This window comes from Triticum aestivum, chromosome 7D (genome assembly GCF_018294505.1).
Source record: "Triticum aestivum cultivar Chinese Spring chromosome 7D, IWGSC CS RefSeq v2.1, whole genome shotgun sequence".
Lineage (NCBI taxonomy): Eukaryota > Viridiplantae > Streptophyta > Magnoliopsida > Poales > Poaceae > Triticum > Triticum aestivum.
Genome location: NC_057814.1, coordinates 638384219 through 638397795, shown reverse-complemented (window position 1 = coordinate 638397795; position 13577 = coordinate 638384219). Strand labels below are relative to the sequence as shown.

Sequence of the window (13577 nt, the reverse complement as noted above, 5' to 3'; positions counted from 1 at the left end):
AGGATACCTACCCTGCGAAGAGCGGCGCCAGGGTCGGGGAAGACGGCGTCGCAGGCGAAGCGCCACTCTGCCCAGCTCGACGACGACACCAGCTTCCAGGCGGTGGCCGGTGGAGCGGTTGCCGCCGGCGTCGCCTACATCTTCCGCCGCCTCCATAGCTGAGCGGCGCCCTTCATCATGGCCGCCGTTTGGGGAGGCACGCAGTCCCGGTCGATGCGAGACGGGCGCGGCGGCGTGATTCGGACAGCGGAGTGGATACTGGGGACGGCGGCGCAGGCGCGGCGGCGGCGGGATTCGGCCAGCGGAGTCGATACGGGGGAAGGCGGCACAGGCACGGTGGCGGCGGGCGGCGCACGGCGGGGCGGAGCAAGAGGTGGTGGCGAGATGGATGTCGAGGTGGGATCGAGGAGGCAAGGTCGTGCGGGACTGCAGGGTGGCGGCGGAGAACGATCTGCTGTGGGCAGGAGGCATCGATCGTAGGGGTTTTTTTTGAACGGGTTTTTTTGCGGGAGGGTTGCGAGTTAACGGAGGTGGGGGAATGACGAAAAAAACGGAGGTGGGAGGATGACGAAAAAAACCAGCGAAAATAAACCGCGGAGACTATTCACCAAGTCGTCCATTAGGAGTAGAGATTGTTGAACTTATCGCCTACCCTCTCACTAGTAGAAAACAGGGTTTGGTTCTGGCCGGATCAAAGCATTAATTAGTCCCGTTCCTGGATAGGCTTTTTGTTAGATACGTAGATGAGCTGATTCATTCGTTGTACTCGTATATACCGTAACTTCACTGATGTGATTAATACAAACAGAGTTACGCAATTCAACACGCTCCGGATGCCGCGTCCAGCAAGTCCAGCCGGTCCCTGCGTGCGGCGGCGCGGAGCGCATGGGCACTCGGTCCATTGCCATTTGCCAGCTGTCGGGTCAAGCGTTGGGATGGCGTGAGATAGAAGAGGGAGATGAGATGGACAATGATGTGGCAAGGTCAATGGTCTAAACCATGCCATGTCAGCAAAAAACCACCCAAATCAATTCAAGGGATGAAAACATCCGGTTTTAACAATTGAGGGACTAAGATTTGCCGGTTTTGAAGTTGAGGGATCATTTCTATACTTTCAAATAAGTTAAGGGATGAAAAATATACCTTTTTCCTTTTAATTCCCAGTCTCGGAAGCAACATCCTCTCTGTCAGGCAGTTGGATGAGGCTGGGGTACGTCATCAGCATTGAAGATGGGATAATGCAAATTCAAGACCCAGGGCGGCACATCCTAGCACGCATCAAACACTCTGAAAGCAGGTTGTACACCAGTCTCCTCTCAATTGACACTCCGGCATGCCTCTTGACCCAAGGGGAGGACCAAACCTGGCGTTTGCATGCCAGGATGGTGCATCTTCATTTCGGTGCGCTCAGAGCCATGTCCACTAAGCAGATGGTGAGACGGATGTCGCGATGCGTTAGTATGTTGGAGCCGCCCGTTGCGCCATCACTAGTCGCTGACTTGCCGCCCTTCTTCACCTTATGGATATTCTTGTTCGCCTTGGAACCGCCATCGCCGGACTTGACTGACTCCTTGTCGCTGTGTGTCATCATAGATCATCGAGGCTCTAGATATCAATTGTTGTTTTTTGATCAGTAGATCAATTCACCAGTAACCGGAGCAGCACCGGTGTGCAAAGCTAGGAAGCACACAGCCTAGTAGCTTGATTGATGAACAATAGCTAGCTAGTACGTGCACCGTCGTAACCAACCTCCCGTGTGTGATGCTGGCTTGCTAGTGCTCTAATCGCTCGGATCAATTTACATCGAAGGCGTCGAAGGAACTCTGGAGTAACTTGACGACAGGAAGCAAATCGGTTTGATGGCCACGGTCATGTTGAATACTTCTTTGTATTGCTCTTTTCTGGCGATGCAGATTACAGGGGTTATACGTGAGTACATATAGCATCTAGGACTAGCGATCTAACCTACTCGGTTAGGAGTTCTAATCCTACTACTACTATAGGTGCCTAATCAGAGTCCGACTGGGATAAACCACTACACGTCATGTTTGAAAGATGGCGTTAAGCGTATGCCTAGCAGGGACGCGTTACATGTTTATATAGGCCACCATGCGGCTAGGGTTTACAAGGATCTAGTTGGTTAGTTGGTTAGGTTGTGGATTGATCTCCAAGTTAGCTATACAAGATAGAGATCCTCCAACAACCTACCAACCGGATTACAATGAAGCAAATACACCTCCTCTAGTCCTACAATGTATATATGGTTTATAATACACTATATATATGTATACAAGTAGTCTAACACTCCCCCTCAATCATAACTTCACCAAGTTGAGATTGTTCTTGAATTCTTCTAATTTTTGCCAAGATAGGGCTTTAGTGAACCCGTCCGCAACTTGATCATTTGTGGGAATGAACCGAATATCAAGTAGCTTCTTAGCTACCCTTTTCACGCACAAAATGATAATCCACCTCAATGTGCTTTGTTCTTGCATGGAACACTTAATTTGCTGAAAGATAAGTGGCACCAATATTGTCACACAACAAACGTGCAGCAGGAGAGTGATTTACAAGAACCTCATTCAGGAAGGTTTGAATCCATATTAATTCTGCCGTAGCATTGGCCAAGGCCTTATACTCAGCTTCTTTGCTTGATCTTGACACAGTAGCTTGTTTCCGTGCACTACATGATATGAGATTTGGTCCAAAGAAAACAGCAAAGCCCCCTGTTGATCTTCTATCATCAGGACAACCTGCCGAATCAGCATCAGAGAATGCACTCACCAAAGTTGATGTTGACCTTGTGACTTTCAAACCTATACTCATAGTACCTCTCAGATATCTCAAGATCCTTTTTACTGTTGTCCAGTGTGCAAGAGTAGGGGTATGCAAGAACTGACATACTTTATTGATAGGAAAAGATATATCAGGTCTTGTAAGTGTTAGATATTGCAAGGCACCTACCACACTTCTATAGTTTGTAGATTCTTCAGCACTTAAAGGCTCACCTTCTTCCTTAGCTAGTTTTTCAGAAGTTGAGAGAGGCATATTTGAAATCTTGCAATTCATCATACCTGCTCGTTTTAACACATCTGACACATACTTTTCTTGACTCAAGACTATGCCATCTTTAACCTTCTTTACTTCTATCCCCAAGAAATAATGCAAATCATCAAGATCTTTAAGAGCAAAGTCTCTCCTTAGATCTTCAAGCAATGCCTTAGTTGCATCCTGTGATGAACTTGCAACAATATATCATCAACATATACTAACATCAAAATGGTGATTTTTCCTTTTCTGTAAAAGGACAGTGATGTGTCAGCTTTGGATGGCTGAAAACCAAGACTTTGGAGTTTCTCACTCAGCCTAGAGTACCATGCTTTGGGTGCTTGTTTTAAACCATATAAAGATTTATCAAGCATGCACACATAATGATGCTTATCTTTTACCTCATACCCAGGTGGTTGCTTCATATATGCTTCCTCCTCTAGAACGCCATGAAGGAACGCATTCTGCAAATCGAATTGATGAAGACTCCAATTGTTTGATACTGCAATAGAGAGAACAAGTCTGACAGTAGCTGCTTTCACAACTGGGCTAAAGGTATCCTCATAGTCTATGACATACCTTTGCTTAAAACCCTTTGCAACTAGTCTAGCTTTGTATCTATCTATTTCTCCATCTGCTCTTCTTTTGATTCTATAAACCCATTTACAATCAATTATATTTCTAACTTTTGCTGGAGGAACTAAATGCCATGTTCTGCTTTTCATAAGAGCATTATATTCCTCATCCATTGCATTTTTCCAATCGTTATGTTCTGAAGCTTCTACCAAGTTGTATGGTTCTACTGTAGCAGCAAGACCAACAAACCGTACCTTATCATACCTAACCGTACCATCCGTATGTATTTTTGGTGTCGAGATACCATGTTGTGACCTTGTTCTCTGTGTGGGTGCAGAAATAACTGCAGAGTCCTCCGCCACAGAAGATCCATCCATGCTCGATGCAGGCGCAGGAGCAGCCGATCCAGATGCACCGGATCCAACGCGGATGCTGTCGCGTCATGTTGCGCGCCTGATTGGCCGACACGAGGAGCGAGGCGGATCTTGCTCCCAGCCCGTGACGTGCCTGGCTGGTCAGCCCGACTGCCTAAAGGAGACCACGCCACTTGGCGGCTCGAGAGAGGCGCGTGACTCGCTCTGGGTCCATCGGGCGAGGAGTGCACTTCCAGGCCCCTCCTTGCGGGCCCGCGGCTGGACGCGTGGGACGTCGCGGATGGCTCGCCTCCTCCCGAGGCGGATACTGAGCCGCCGGTGCTGGCTGGCGCGTCAGACGAGGGGGAATCATCCCCGGGATCGCTGCTGTCAAGATCAGCTACAACACCTGAATCTGCATTGTGTTCCGCGCGTGTCTGCTGCATAAAATCATGATATACAACGGGATTTCCACCAAAATTGACAGCAGGATTTTTATGAAGATTATGAAGATTAACTGAAGGATCAGCTGTTTGTTCCTCCGTTCTCGCGGACACCGCCACGACCTTGGCCACGGCCATCGCCCCCGTTGCCTCGGTCGGCTCCATAGCGACCATCGTTGCCACCACGGCCTCCGCCATGGTTGGGTCCGCCACGCCCTCCATGGGAGACGGCGTTGGCAGAGGAGTGAGAGGACTGGCCGCCACCCTCAAACATGGCCAGCCTACTTTCATAGTTGATGAGCTGCGAATAAAGCTCGCTCACCTTGATGGACTCAGTTTGGGCGCAGATGGTAGAGACGAAGGACATGTAGTCGAAGTCGAGTCCCGCAAGGATGTAGGACACCATGTCCTCGTCGGTGAGGGGCTTCCCGGCAGATGCCATCTCATCTCCGAGCGATTTCATGTGCTCGATGTACTCGACCACCGTCGGGTTTTCCTTCTTCGTCATGGACAGGGCAATCCTCGTATTGACGATGTGCGCCTGAGTCTGGGAGATAAAGATCTCCGTGATGGCGACCCATGCTTCGGCCGCCGTGTTGCAGTGTGCAACCTGGATCATAACGGGTGCTGAGATAATTTAGTTGAAGATGAATCTCAGCACCTGGGAATCTCGGGCCCTGTCGTTGTCGTACGCCGGGTTGGGCACGTCAGTGGGCTTGCCGTCCTTGTCGGAGAGCTTCCGGGCCGGCTGCTCCCTCTCTGGATCGAGATAGGAGATGAGCTGAGCACCCCGGATGGCTGCCATACCCTGTGTGCACGACACCAGGAAGTTGGAGCGATGGAGTCGGTCAGTGATCGGGATGAGAGCTGGTGCGGCGATGGCGGAACTTGAGAAGGCCATGGCTGCGAGATGTGCTAGAGGAGATAGGCTCTGAATACCATGAAAGATGGCGTTAAGCATATGCCTAGAAGGGACGGATGTTTATATAGGCCACATTGCGGCCAGGGTTTACAAGGATCTACTTGGTTAGGTTGTGGATTGATCTCCAAGTTAGCTATACAAGATAGAGATCTTCCAACAACCTACCAACCGGATTACAATGAAGCAAATACACCGTACCTGGTCCTACAATGTATATACTGTTTACAATACACCATATATACGTATACAAGTATTCTAACAATGTTTATTCCTACAGCTCATGACCAAGCTGATTCCACTTTCTCAGGTAAACTAGCATCCCTCTCCCACATTACCACATATCTCTTTTGCCTTGGTCTGTTTTGTATCACTTCTTCAGCCTCACACTTCAATAGCAGTGGTATATTGTCTGAACATGGTCTGTTTTGTATCACTTCTTCAGCCTCACACTTCAATAGCAGGTTCACTATGCTAGGGACGCGTGGCATACGAACGGGATGCGCATTCAGATTCGTCTCGTCGTTCTGAGCAACTTTCATGTACAAATCTTTTCCATCCGAGCTACGGTTTATTTTATATTAATTTTAAAAGATTTAAATCATTTTTAGGATTTATCTAATTAATTTAATTCAACATTATCCAGAACAGTGCATGATGACGTCATCATGACGTCAGCAGTCAACAGGGCATTGACTGAGTCAAACTGACGTGTGGGACCCACATGTCATACTCTGTTTAGGTTAATTAGGATTTAGCTAACCTAATTACTATTTAATTAAACTAGCTACTTAATTAGATTAATTAAACGAGATTAATTAACTTAATTAATTCACTAATTAATTAATTATTAATTTTATTAATTCATTACTTTATTTTACTTCCTTTTTTATAAAAACGTTCTGGGGGTTTGGGGCCCCTTTGTCATTGAGCCAGTGGGCCTTAGCGGGCACGGCGCTAACGGGTGTGGGTGTAGGCGAGCGGGCGACGGGCGCCACCCGAATGGCGCAGGCGCGGGCTACCGGGGTTCGGTGCCGGCGCGGTTGTGGTCGCGGCCATAGCTGGAGCAGGAGGGGCGGCACGGTGAGCGGCGGGGCCGGGCGGAGCCGGGCGCTGGGACAGAACCCGCCCGGTGCGGGGAGGTCACTGGGCGACGGGGAAGCAGGGGGGCCGCATAAGCGGGCTGGCAGCAGCGGACGGTGCTGGCGAAGGGCGGCGGCGGCGGTTGGCACTGGCAGGGCGGAGGTGGCTGACGAGGAAGCGACCAAGTGGCTAACGAGGGGCTCCAGGGGCGGGGGATCCGCGGGCAACCAGCGTCGAGGAGCAGGGGTCGCGCGGGCGCGGGCATCCGCGGGCGAAGGGGCTGGCGGCGGGCGCCTGTGCGCGGTGGCGCACCGAGCGTGACGAGCAGGGGAGGCCCGGACGGCGCGGGGACAGGGGGAGAGAAGAGGATTGGGGTCCTCACCGCGGGCGTAGGGTTCGGGGCAGTGGGGGTCGGGGTGGTCGACGGGGACGACGGCGGAGAGGAAGCAGGCCGGTGGGGAGGAGGAGGCAGGCCGGCGGGGAGGTCCGGCGAGGTCGTCCTCCAGGGGGTGGCGATGCGGTGTCGACGAGGTGGTAATAACTCTCCGTCGTATCTATAATTTTTGATTGTTCCATGCCAATATTATTCAACTTTCATATACTTTTGGCAACTTTTTATACTATTTTTGGGACTAACATATTGATCCAGTGCCCAGTGCCAGTTCTTGTTTGTTGCATGTTTTATGTTTCGCAGAAACCCAATATCAAACGGAGTCCAAACGGGATAAAAACGGACGGAGAATTATTTTGGAATATTTGTGATTTTTGGGAAGTAAAATCAACGCGAAACGGTGCCCGAGGTGGCCACGAGATAGGGGGGCACGCCCTCCCCCGGGCGCGCCTGGCACCCTCGTGGGCCACCCGTAAGGCGGTTGACGCTCTTCTTTTGCTGCAAGAAAGCTAATTTTATGAGAAAAATCTGGGCGAAAGATTCACCCCAATCAGAGTTACGGATCTCCGGATATAAAAGAAACGGTGAAGGGGCAGAATCTGGGAACGCAGAAACAGAGAGATAGATCCAATCTCGGAGGGGCTCTCGCCCCTCCCACGCCATGGGAGCCAAGGACCAGAGGGGAAACCCTTCTCCCATCTAGGGAGGAGGCCAAGGAAGAAGAAGAAGAAGAGGGGGCTCTCTCCCCCTTGCTTCCGGTGGCGCCGGAGCGCTGCCGAGGGCCATCATCATCACCGCGATCTTCACCAACAACTTCACCGCCTTCATCACCAACTCTTCCCCCCTCTATGCAGCGGTGTAACCTCTCTTTTACCCGCTGTAATCTCTACTTAAACATGGTGCTCAACGCTATATATTATTTCGCAATGATGTATGGCTATCCTATGATGTTTGAGTAGATCCGTTTTGTCCTATGGGTTAATTGATGATCGTGATTGGTTTGAGTTGCATGTTTTATTATTGGTGCTGTCCTATGGTGCTATCCGTGTCGCGCAAGCGTGAGGGATCCCCGCTGTAGGGTTTGCAATATGTTCATGATTTGATTATGGTGGGCGGCGTGAGTGAACAGAAGCACAGACCCGAGTAAGTAGGTTGTTTGCGTATGGGATAAAGGGGACTTGATACTTCAATGCTATGGTTGGGTTTTACCTTAATGATATTTAGTAGTTGCGGATGGTCGCTAGAGTTCCAATCATAAGTGCATATGATCCAAGAAGAGAAAGTATGTTAGCTTATGCCTCTCCCTCAAATAAAATTGCAATAGTGTTTACCGGTCTAGTTATCGATTGCCTTGGACAAATAACTTTCTCGTGACAAAAAGCTCTCTACTAAAACTAACTTTATTTCTTCTTTATCTAAACAGCCCCTACTTTTTATTTACGCGTTCTTTATATTCTTGCAAACCTATCCTATCACACCTAAAAAATACTTCTAGTTTCATACTTGTTCTAGGTAAAGCGAACACTAAGCGTGCGTAGATTCGTATCAGTGGCAGATAGGACTTGAGAGAATATTTGTTCTACCTTTAGCTCCTCGTTGGGTTCGACACTCTTACTTATCGAAAGAGGCTACAACTATCCCGTATACTTGCAGGTCATCAGGTGGCGCCGGGGACAGCGAGGGAGGAGGCGAGGCGGTGAGGCGGCGGGGACGGCGCCAACAGGGACCAGGTCGGCGACGGTGACGAGCGCGGGGGAGGGGCGCAGGCGCCCGATCCAGATCGGGATCGGGAGGAGATGTGGGAGAGAGGGGAATGTGGGGGGAGTGGGGTGTGTGCGCTAGGGTTTCGGGGGTGGGGGGTTAGTAGGCGCGGGTGGGCCGGCCTGGTTGGCCCGATGGCCAGCTGGGCCGAGGCCTAGTGGGGAGGGGAAGGGGCAGGCTTTTTTTTGTTAGTTAGGTTCTGCTTTTTTTTATTTAATTGTTTTGTTGTTTCCATCCAATATAAAATATCTAGGCATTTTATAAAAATGTGTTTATTGCACCATACTTACATATGCAAATTATGGCACCTCCCGAACATTTTTGTCTTAACTTTTGAAATTTTTTATTGTTGACATTATTTTGAATTTGAATTTTGAAATGGTTTCGAATCATCGCGAGGTTAACAACAGTGACCGTGGTGAAGCGGCATCATTAGCGTGGGATTACTGTAGCTTAATGATCCGGCCGTCACATAGATGTTATATGCACGAGTAGAACAGAATTAGTTGTGAGCGATAATAGTCATACTGCTTACCAGCAACGTCTTTGATTCGGCGGTATTGTTGGATGAAGCGGCCCAGACCGACATTACATGACTGCGTTCATGAGACTCGTCCTACCGACGTGCTTCGCACACAGGTGGCTAGTGGGTGTCTGTTTCTCCAACTTTAGTTGAATCGAGTTTGACTATGCCCGGTCCTTGTTGAAGGTTAAAACAGCACACTTGACAAAAAATCGTTGTGGTTTTTACGCGTAGGTAAGAACGGTTCTTGCTAAGCCCGTAGCAGCCACGTAAAACTTGCCACAACAAAGTAGAGGACGTCTAACTTGTTTTGGCAGGGCATGTTGTGATGTGATGTGGTCATGACGTGATGAGATATAAATTGTTGTATGAGATGATCATGTTTTGTAGAAGTTATCGGCAACTGGCAAGAGCCTTATGGTTGTCGCTTTATTGTATGAAATGCAATCAGCATGTAATTGCTTTACTTTATCACTAAGCGGTAGCGATAGTCGTAGAAGCAATAGTTGGCGAGACGATAACGATGCTACGATGGAGATCAAGATGTCAAGCCGGTGACGATGGTGATCATGATGGTGCTTTGGAGATGGAGATCAAAGGCACAAGATGATGGTTGCCATATCATATCACTTATTTTGATTGCATATGATGTTTATCTTTTATGCATCTTATTTTGCTTAGTACGGCGGTAGCATTATAAGATGATCTCTCACTAAATTTCAAGGTACAAGTGTTCTCCCTGAGTATGCACGGTTGCTACAGTTTGTCGTGCCGAGACACCACATGATGATCGGGTGTGATAAGCTCTACACTACTAGAAAAAGGCTTACTAGTGGCGCACCAGTTTTGCCTACTAATGGCGCACTACTGGTGCGCCACTAGCACCACGCCACTAGAATATTTTAGTAATGACGCACCACAGGTGCGCCATTAGTATCTGGTATTCTAATGGCGCACCATAGGTGCGCCATTAGTATCCCGCAGGTGCGCCATTAGTAGCTGGTATACTAATGGCGCACAACATGGAAGTGCGCCATTAGTAACAATTTTTCAAAAAAATTCGTTTTTTCTTAATCTCAGGTCACTATTTCACATATGAGATATCCAACACATATATATACAACAAGCATCCATATAACAATCATATCCAACACACAAGTTTCATCATATATACATACATAGCCAACACATAGTTCCATAGTTACATATTACAAAAGTTTCACATTGTTCATCCAACACCGTTATCCATCAATTCACAAAAGTTTCACATTGATACAAAATAAAAACACAAATGGAAAAGAAGCACTCCATCCATGCAAGCTTCCGTGAATTAAATCAAATCTGCAAAATGATAAACAAGAAGTTAAAAGAAGAAGAAGAAGAAGAAGAGAAGAAGAAGAAGACTAGAAGAATACTAGAAGAAGAAGAACACTAGAAGAATACTAGAAGAAGAATAAGAAGAATAAGAAGAAGACTATAAGCTTATTATGTAAACTTGATCATTTTGTGCTAACATAAGTAATTTTGGAGCTAACCTATAGGAAACTAAGCATATAAGCTCTCTAAGTTAGCATATTAGAGCCAACTTAGGTAAAATGAAGCTAACCTATGTCATTTTGGAAAAGAAGAAGAGTAAGAAGAATAAGAAGAAGACTATAAGCTTATTATGTAAACTTGATCATTTTGTGCTAACATAAGTAATTTTGGAGCTAACCTATAGGAAACTAAGCATATAAGCTCTCTAAGTTAGCATATTAGAGCCAACTTAGGTAAAATGAAGCTAACCTATGTCATTTTGGAAAAGAAGAAGAGTAAGAAGAATAAGAAGAAGACTATAAGCTTATTATGTAAACTTGATCATTTTGTGCTAACATAAGTAACTTTGGAGCTAACCTATAGGAAACTAAGCATATTAGAGATAACATAGGTAACTAAGTATATATATATATATATATATATATATATATATCATTTTGGAGATCTGACATACCTGACATAGTTCAGTTCTCATTGTTCTTCTCCTTCTCCTTCCTCAGCCTGATGCGCCAAGAGCGGCGAGGCGGTGGAGGCAGCTGTGGGATGTAGTCTTCTACCACAATTGGCGTGGTCATGTCGCCCAGCTGTGGGATCACCGGCGCCACCACCGGTGCGTGGTCATTGTCAGGCACCACCACCATCGCGAGGCCACCTTCAGGCAGGACGGGCACGACCATCACTAGGTCATCCTCAGCCACCACCATCTCTTGCCCATGGTCAGCCACCACCAGCGCTAGGTCATCCTCAGCCTGATGCCCATCGTCATCCTGTAGCTCCTCATCCCCACTCTGCTCCTCTTCTCCCCCACTCCAGTCTGGATCATCCTTCTTGCTGTCTTTGCTGCAGCCAGAATCGCTGCTGCTTTCGCTAAAGCCAGAATCGCTGTTGCTTTTGCTACAGCTATAATCGCTGCTGCTTTGGCTGTAGCCAGTGTCGCTGCTGCTGCTCCCATTGCCTGTCCAAATGCAACAATGACCGTTAACAATCGATGTGAGACAAAGCCAAATGTAGAGGAATAAGAAGAGGCAGAACGCACTGGCATCTTCGTCGTCAGCGTAGCGCATGCGACACATAGTCGTGTTGAAAACCTTCACGATGAGCATTGTGGCTTCATCGTCGTACCTGAAGAGAAGAAAGTACCCGGTCCGCAGGTCGTAGGCACTGTAGAATTTCTCCCAGCCACGGCACAGGTACATGTGGCCCTCCTCGATCACCAACTCCACGTCCCACAGCCCGCGAACCCCGCTGCCGGCCTGTCGGAGCTTCACATTATCTGGCGGATCTTCACCCAGCATGTTCATAAAAGTGTCAGGCAGCCTCTGCAATTTGGGACAAGGAGTGATGTAGCAAACAACAGAGTTATCATAATGAGATGGGTGAAGGGGAGATCTCTCGTTTAATATACCTGCCTCGTGGCTGATACTAAAGTCCCAAGTATGACACTGAAGAACTCGAAAGCATCCAACTCGTACTCCGGTGAGGCAGAGCGGCGGTGGCTGCTTCCCCCCATCTCTGATAAGCAGCAGAAGAGACCAATTAGTACCAGGATTATACATTGACTAATTATACGGAAGTACCTAATGCTACAGTTAGCCATGTCTTGCATTGTTTCTATTTTTGTGTTTACGGAAGTACCTAATGGTATTTTTATGATGTTTTGCAGCTGGTGAAAACGTATGAAATTGCATTGTTTTGCAGCTGGTGAAAGAAGCACCTAATTGCATTAACACATGTCCAGTTCCAATAGAAATCTTGGGGTACATTCATGCTTGAGACCCATAACAGGAGCTTTTACTGGTTCAGAACACATCATGCAAAAGTACCAAACAAAAAAGAGAAAATTTCATATAGAAAGTTAGTTGTGTCGCACGGATCTTAAAGCAAAATTGAAGAGTTAGGATAGCAGGGCCGGGGTGCAGGTGCTCTAAAAATCCACGTTCTCTACTTCACACACAGGTACTACCTTCCTCATCTCTCTGCCCTCTCTCTCTTCCCATACCCCCATCTAGATGTCGACGAGACCCTGGCTCGAGGCCACGAGTGGTAGATTCTTTGATCATTTTATGTTAAGATCTTGCCCCTGTCCCTGAACTTATTGATTTTGTGGGGTTCTTGCAGATTGTAGGGCTTCATGTGTGCTGCGAATTTTTTGGCAGTATGAACTCTAGCATGAGGAATGGATCTGGGGTGATGGATTTAACAATCACTGGAGATGGATACTGCCTTTGTGCAGTACTAGGAATCAAATGGATTTGGGATAAGGGATTTGGAATTGGCAAATGGTTGGCCAACTTCTTGGGTGTGAAGGAGGTTTGCAGAAACAACAATATTGCAAAGCTTCACCGTCTCTGCAACACCAATATCCCTAGGTACTTCTGCAGTATCTTGACTGAACCTCAAAGTTTTTACAGACCATAGCCTGCGTTCCTCGTCATTTGGTGGAGATGAAAATTTCTGAGATTTTACTACTACTGGTGTGATTACGAGATTGACGTCGATCTGCTAGAGCTACATGCTGAATGAGGTGAAGTGGTCTACAAGGCTGCAGTGAATTGTTTGGTGTAACAACATAAAACTACTATGCATCATCATCATCATCATTTGAATTTCCTTTAGCTAGTTTGAATCCATGGACTACCCTGTCAGATGGCCTACACTGCCACGGTCGAGGGGTGGGAGGGAGGGAATGGGGAATGGTGGAGAGAGGGAGGAAGGAGGAAGGAGGAGAGGTACCTGGTCGCCGGAGGGGTCGGGGTCGGGGTCGGCGAAGGGGTCGCGGTCGGGGTCCGAGCTCGTCCGGGTCCTCGCTCGCCGCGGTCGAAGGAGAGCAGGGGCCGGTGGCGGAGGACGGCAGGGGCAGGCGGGATGGGCGCGTCAGGGCCGCGCTCGCCGGCTGCTGCAGGGGCCGGAGGAGGCCCTCGCTCGTCGGAGGGAGGAGGAGAGG

General features: G+C 48.1%; 1 pseudogene; it reads right to left on the bottom strand.

Moving 5' to 3' along the window:
* Nucleotides 1-4705: 4705 nt before the first annotated feature.
* LOC123171752 (uncharacterized) lies at nt 4706-4844 on the bottom strand (annotated as a pseudogene).
* Between the last annotated feature and the right edge of the window lie 8733 nt (nt 4845-13577).